This window comes from Lissotriton vulgaris, chromosome 6, assembly GCF_964263255.1.
Source record: "Lissotriton vulgaris chromosome 6, aLisVul1.2, whole genome shotgun sequence".
NCBI lineage: Eukaryota > Metazoa > Chordata > Amphibia > Caudata > Salamandridae > Lissotriton > Lissotriton vulgaris.
The window spans coordinates 1,080,488,598-1,080,496,001 of NC_141694.1; the positions used below are offsets into that span (position 1 = coordinate 1,080,488,598).

Sequence of the window (7,404 nt, forward strand, 5' to 3'; positions counted from 1 at the left end):
AGGTATTAAAGCAGTCAATAATGAAGCTGTACTTTGCAAACTCTGGAGAAAATTCCCCTTTACGGTAGGGATCTAACACTTGTGCAGAGTATCACAATGAGGCTTCATTGACTTCAAAAGCCATGGTTGGTGAAGGGACAAAGTTTATTCTAAAGGAGGAGCAAGAACCAAAGTCTGCAGAGGCAGAGGTAGGGAACACTCTCAAATTGCCCACACAGCAGGAGCCACAGAAAAGGCCCTAGTTGCTGTGGTGGCTCTCAGCCTAGGCCCACAATTACCTCAACTGAAGTAGGTGTCTCTACAGGTTAAGATAACTTTGCCTGCTCAGTTATGAGCTCTGAAGTACTCGAGCTCTAGCTGTTTTCCATATAAGAGTGTAGCTGCAGGAGCTCTAAGAAGAGGCGAAGAACAACAAAGCCTCGTTAAGTAAATGGTCTTTTTAAAGACCTGTGAAATACTCGGGTGCGCCCGCAGTAAGACAGACAGCAGACCACAAAAGCCAGGCAGGCAGGGGGCCTGGTTGGGGGTTTATCAACAGGGAGGGATGAGGAATTGATGTGTCCGTTTCTTTCCCCAGAGTAAGAGTACAGGTTTATCAAAAAATGAAAAAGGACACTTGTTACACTTTTCAACCTTGGGTTCAAGGAAGAAGAGTACCCTCAAAAAACTCAATGCTCATCGGAGTGCGGTATATGTGTTTCATCCGCCCCGCATTGTAGTTATGGCAGTTATCATTGGGTTTTCTTCAGTGTGTTAGCTGCCAGCCTCTTCCAGAGGAACCTCTGGTTGTCAAGTGCAGTGTCCAGAGATTGAGGGTTTCCCCACTTACAATGTGCAAAAAACAAAAAACAAAAAAGTGCAAAATTATGTTAAAAATGGGAAAAGGACCCCGAAGGTTTATTAAGGGGTGAAATCCCAATGGATTAAAATAGTGTTGTACTTGAGACAGACCGAGTCACTAGGTCATAAGTATATAATTATTGTGGGTTCGTCGACATGTTTCAGCTCCTTAGGCCCTAGGGGTCTGTGGAGCTTTCGTCAGGACTTACAAACAAAAAGATATACTCACACTATTTGTGCAGTATCGATTTTTTCAAGGTAGGATCAAATATCCAGGTTCTGAAAGAGAATTGCATGTTAGTGCGAACAACTGCAGTATTGTCTGGTGTTCATTTACATAGTGGGGAAAATTATCCTTGTGTGGAGTAATTCTAATTTCTACTCTATTGCAAAAGAGGGGGCTGGGGGGAAGGTTCCAGGGCTCAGTTATTGGAAACGCATATTACATTTATACAGTTCTTTATTGCAAAAAAGGGGCATATAATTAGCATGCACATCCTAGGCTGGAAAATACAGGGCGTGTCTGTAGCTGATGGTGGGTAGTACTGAAAATGTGGAGCGCTCATTTAGAAGTTATTATCTCTGTAAAATACCTTCATAGAGGTAGATAGAGTACCCATTACGACCGGGTTTGTTATAAGATGGAGGCTCAGTATAGTATAAGCGGGACATGAGGGTCATAAACAGAGGCGTTAGAAATGCGTGTGACTCATACGGTGCACAAACGTTTGAAAACACTTTACGCCGAGCGGTGAAGTTCACCCAGTATAGTTAACATAAAAAGGAATCCTACCTGGATTTGTAGAACTCGTAGCTGCAACGGGGGTGATCGCTTTCTATAGCACAGGGCTCGTAGGATGGTAAAGAGATGGACTCGGGGTTAGACAAGAAAGGACACTGCGTCTTACCATAACGTTGAAGGTCTCTCTCTCTCTGTGCCATTACCCGCGTGTGGAAAGTTTCCTGACTAGTGCTGGCTCTGCCCCCGGATATCGAATGTGTTCCGGTTACTCGGATTTAAAGGGGCCTCAGTTGAGCAAACGTCTGTATTTAAAGACCTGTGAAATACTCGGGTGCGCCCGCAGTAAGACAGACAGCAGACCACAAAAGCCAGGCAGGCAGGGGGCCTGGTTGGTCAGATCTCAAAGCTTCCAGGTGCTAGCCTTAACGTCAACATGTGTGCACCCTAATGAAACGAGACCTGTAAGGGCCAGCTCAGGGGTAACACAGATCAAGTTAGAGTTGAGTTGCAGCTAACTTCTGTGGCAAAATGAATGCTGCATCAATGAGTGTTCGTGCATAAAAAAAGAACAGAGCATAGGAAATAAATTGCCGCCTTTCATCATGAATTTGTGGCATGAAGACTTGGTCTAACTTTTAACGTTCTTCCCTCCTCAATCATTTTTTAGCAGACTCGCCTGTAAGTCAGGTTAGGGGGGAAGGGCTAGAAGTCCAACTCTGCCCCTGGACTTGGTGAACATTTCTTTATCAGTGTGATTGTAGCAGTCCCATCCCTCGGGTGCCCTCAGTGACTCTCATTGAATACATATGTATTCCATAAATCCTGCTATCCTGCTGTCAGACTGTGGGGGTGCGTGGAAGCCAGGTTTCCAATTTCAATCAGTTCACACGTCTCCAGGCATCCAGCGTCCTGCACATTCCACTTAGCCCTGCACCATTCCCACCTGGCAGCAGAGGCGCAACGAGAGCCAAATTCTGGGTGGGGAAATCCTTAATTCTTCCAGCAATTTAATTTAATTTAATTTAATTGTGGGTTTATATAGCGCTAGAATCGACTCCCGGAGGAGTATCTCCGCGCTTCGACCGCTGGGGAACCCGTCCTGGCTCACCCTGAGAGATGGTCCCTAATGGGTATCTCTAAGGTGCGACCAAGCATCCCCGGCGGTCTGGGGGGGGCGTTGTGAAGATGAGGCAAGCTAATGCCCAGAGTTGCCGAGTGTGGTCCCTGACTGGAGTAGGCACCAAGGCGAGAATTATCGAGCCCGCTGACCCTGGTCCACGACCCTGCCGCGTCGGGAATCGAACCCTGGTCCCGGGCCGTCCTCTGCTTACGGGTCTGCCGCCTCTAACCAGTGAGCCACACCACTTCAGTAATCGCAATAGGCGATGAGGGGGTGAAAACACAGCAAAGCCTCCTTAATACGTAAATGGTCTTTTTAAAGAAATGATCGGGTGCGGCTGTGTGTGCCCGAGAAGCTGTCTAGCCCGGGATGACACACACGACAGAAGATGGGAGAGGGTGGGTGGGGGAGGGGGGTTTACACTACAATCCTTTGAGCTCCCTGGGCGTTGTGCGTCTGCCTGGCAGCACGGCCTCCTTACTGCGCCATCCCATCAGGTGGGTAAATCTCATTGATTAATTATGTTAATTTTATTATTGATAAAAATTGAAGCCCCCAACCTCCTTACTTGTAAATAATGCTAGGCGTACTTAAAGGAAGCTCACCTAAAAAATACAAATTATATCGACCACAGAATGATGAGAGGCAGAGTAGACTCTTTCCGTCACGATGGAAAATGTGTTACATTTTTAGCCTAATTGCTAGGAATTTTTCATGCACCTGTGCTAGAAAAGCGGCATGATTTGTCAGCCAGTAACTGACGTTACTGACTTGGCCCCAATTCTGTTATGCTTTTTGAGGCAGTGACTTGCCTTAACAACCCAAGATTTCTATTGGCCAGTCCTCCTCTGCTTTTAAATTTGCTGTGTCCGCACCAAGACCTATGGAGGAGGCTCATCCACTCAACCAGCTTTCTTTTTTTTTTTTAACGTTTTTACACCCTTTATTTGTCCTATAGGAACTTCTAAAACCAAACCTAAGTAACCTGCGGAAAATGTTTAGAAACTGGCAGATGTTTGGCATGCAGGATAAGTCCACCCAGCCCACTCCACTGGAAGGAGCTGCATGAGAGACATACACGCAGTCGCAAAAAGCCACAGAGCCACAATTCTCATCTGAGGCATGCACAAAACTGGACCATTGAACATGAAAGGCTTGCAGCAAAGGAGAATATTTTTAACAGGGGCACATCAGCACGGTCATATTTTAAACAGCAAAAATTCTGAAGAGGTCTACTTAAATGAAACTGCAGTACTCCCCCCCCCCCCATTTTAATGGAACTAACAAAGAGTGCTTTTTTAGTATTCTTTTGAAGTATCTCTGGCTACGTTCCCAGTGGCTCTTCGTGTACGTCAATCCTTGTGCACCACATGCAGGCCACCTGGTTGCCACAGTATACCACCCATAGTGACCTGCAACGTACCCTTGAGAGAAAAAATCCTGAATTGGTACATGTTATTAGCCCTGCCCCAAGTCAAGACCTATGTTGAAATTGCCTCACATGAGCTTAATCCTGCAAGGACAGTGTCTCTAATGAAATGTATATAGTGATTATTCTACAGTCTCAACACCATTATTTATTAATGCATTATGTATTTTGTAAAAATGTAAATCTGTTCTAGTATTATTTTGTGTGTTAACTCAATGAATATGACTCAGACAAAATCTTGATATGAACTTCTCTTTATTTTTCTGGATGACATCTTGAAATGGTTACCTGTTTGTGTATACTGCCAGAGAGCCACTCCAGGGTGCAATTCTGTATATGTACTGCTGGTAGCACACTTGATGCTGCGGAACGACTCAATCCAAAATAGCCCCCCCCCCTTCTCTTGTTGAAACGCTCTGCCTGGAAGTGCCTTTTTTTAAACTTATTTCGTGATTTGGTTTGTGGATTTGTTCTCATCTTTAGAAATGCACTTCATGTAATCTGCGCTACATACAAGAAAAATAAATAGACACTTCTGTCCATAATTTACAGTGTGTCCAGAGAAGGGGAGCACCTCCTGTGGGGACACAAACTTGTGGAAGGAATCCTATTCATTAGGAAACTGTGGCGAGAGTTTAAACATGGGAGCACAGACAATTAGGGGGGTGGAGTGGTGCTTCGCTGCCAACGCCATTGTGTGGGTCCCCGCCACAGCTCTCAGAGCTCCATTGGCCAGAATTGTTTTAGTCCCAATGATAACCTTATTCACCCTCGACATAACAGCAAAGATAGCCGCATCTGTTATGACTGTGGTTTCGATGTCTGCTTCGGACAACCGCACATCCATTTCATGACCCTGACAAAATGGTGCACATTCTGCTAAAATGACATGGAATTTACGCTTTCGTGCAGCCTCCAACAGGAAGGCCTCTACAGTACGAGATCGGCCAATGGTCATTATCACTTTGTTGGAGTGGATGTGTTCCAGAGCCTGCATTGCGATGTTATCTATTGTACCCTCAAGTTCTATTAGCAGCTCATTGACTGCCTCAATTACATTCGCCTTCAACAGGGGGTATGGGGTGTTAAAGCCCTCACTAGGCCCATCAGCTGTCAATAGTTTATGAAGTGACTCCTGCTGCTCCGTCTCCTCACTGTGACCACGGAGTCTGCCATATTCTTCACGGATGATTTTCAACACCATGCGCACCATGTTGCCCACTGTGTCTTAGATGGTTGTGCTGCCGTCATCCTCCGGCCTTCTTTGTGGATTATGTCGATTAGCTCACCTGCACTCCCCCATCGCTCTTGGGCAATGATTCTCCGTAGAAGAGCCCCCATTTCCCGTGCGGTCTCCTCCGAGCTCGGCCGGCTGCCCTCCCACTTCAGCCGCGCCACGAAGGCATCAATTCGTTCAGACAGCTCCGGACCCCCTTCCCCTGTAGGCGGCATATTGGCAAAATAGAACTTAGTATCTCAACCAGCTTTCTTATTGGCCAATCACGCTAATTTGTTTCCATAGTGATTGGACCGCAAAGGCTAGTCAATTAATGCACCACTGAACGAGGCCCGCTACCTTGCCTGTAAAACAGCTCCCTCGCAGATTTAATGGGGGTGACTCATTGTTTCCCGGTGTAAGCTTCTGCATTGCAAGTGCCAGTATAGTTCTTTTTTGTACTCCTTTGGCTCCCTCAAGTGGCCAAGCGGTGTAACAAATATGCTGTAACAAATATGTAAAAAATCAGTGATACTCGGTTTAAACCAGGTCAGCTGATTTTCACACCGGTAGTGTTTTCTCGAGCAGACTCGGTTTAAACCGAATTCCGGACAGCCTAGCTATGTTGGTTGGGAATATCCCTCCCGTCTTAAGGTCCTGTTTTATTAAAGATAATAGCATACTTTACGTTCCAACTTTCTCCTATCTAGCTGTCCCCTTTGACGAGAAAGCATCTTGGCATCACTTGGTTGAGACTAGGGTAAGAAACTTCAATCAAAATTCGGAGACATTGTTCAGGTTTGGGAGGAAACTAGGATCTAGACCAAGTGACCCATTAATCTATAAGGCTTGCTCGTGCTCTGTAAACCTGTATGGGGCAGGAGTGGGGGGCTCCTGCAATTTGTCAAGCCTACAGAGGCTAGCAGTCTACTGAGTATCCTTTGTCAAATGGAATTAGGCCTGACCCCCCCTAGCCCCATCGCATACAAATTGCACCAACCTTGTTATGGCACTCAGTATGGGTAAAAGATGAGCCTGCCCCAATCGTGCAATAAATTGGATTGCATGAGTTTGGATCATAGGCAGAAAATAACATGGCTTAGCTATATAAAAAAACAGCTGGAGCTAGAAGGGAAAATTGATTGTTTTTACAGCCCAGAACTTATTGTTAAAATTTTGAAAACCCTGTTGAAAAGGGATCTTGTAACTGATTTAAAAGAGAACAGGGAGTACTTGGAGATCGGGAGGAAGAGAGTAGCGAATATTTGCCCCTAGTTTCCTCTGAATATTCAGAGCCCTATCTTTCTTTTTTCTTTTGTCATTCGAAAAGGTTCTACCCCATTAGATTCAGGTTTAGCATCGCACATTTGTTGGTTTCTTATCCACGCAAAGATTACTGTGATGCTGATCTTGATATATGTCCATGCAACTCTAAGTCAGCTCAGAATATGTTGCATTTCCTGTTTTTTTGTCAACTCTACACCAAACCGAGGTGGGATTTTATTATCCCTCTAAAGAGTTCTAAATATTAGGAAATGCAGGCTGGCACTGCATCATCTTCAGCTCCTAAAAGATGAATATACATGCCTGGTGGTGTATAGATTCATCTCCTCAGCTGTTCGTATTCAGAAATTAGTTGGGAAATGAGGACTTTCATATCGAAAGTAGACGAAATATGTCCTTTTCAATGCACTATATTTTTATTTTTATCATGATTCCCGAATTTTATGGGATATTTATCTATTTATAACTGGTAATGTTTTGTGCGCTGATTCAAACCACTATACTGTGCACTTGTCAATTTTTAATAGCTTTCATTTGACACCTAACAAGCCAATTTTGAATTTTATGGCAATACTTGGGATACACGAGGTGTTCCCAGGGACTGCATTCTTTATACCTGAATGTTGGTATATGCTTAATATTTTGGAATCATATTATATTTTACACTTGAATACGTATGGTCTGATGCTACTTTGTGGAATGCTATTTTATCAGTCTATATTGTTTGTAATTAATTTTACTACACTGTCTATTTTTTTCAAACTGATGTTCTC

General features: G+C 44.5%; 1 pseudogene; it reads right to left on the reverse strand.

The window, feature by feature from the left end:
* Nucleotides 1-4,573: 4,573 nt before the first annotated feature.
* On the reverse strand, nt 4,574-5,584 carry LOC147708442 (translation initiation factor eIF2B subunit beta pseudogene; annotated as a pseudogene).
* Between the last annotated feature and the right edge of the window lie 1,820 nt (nt 5,585-7,404).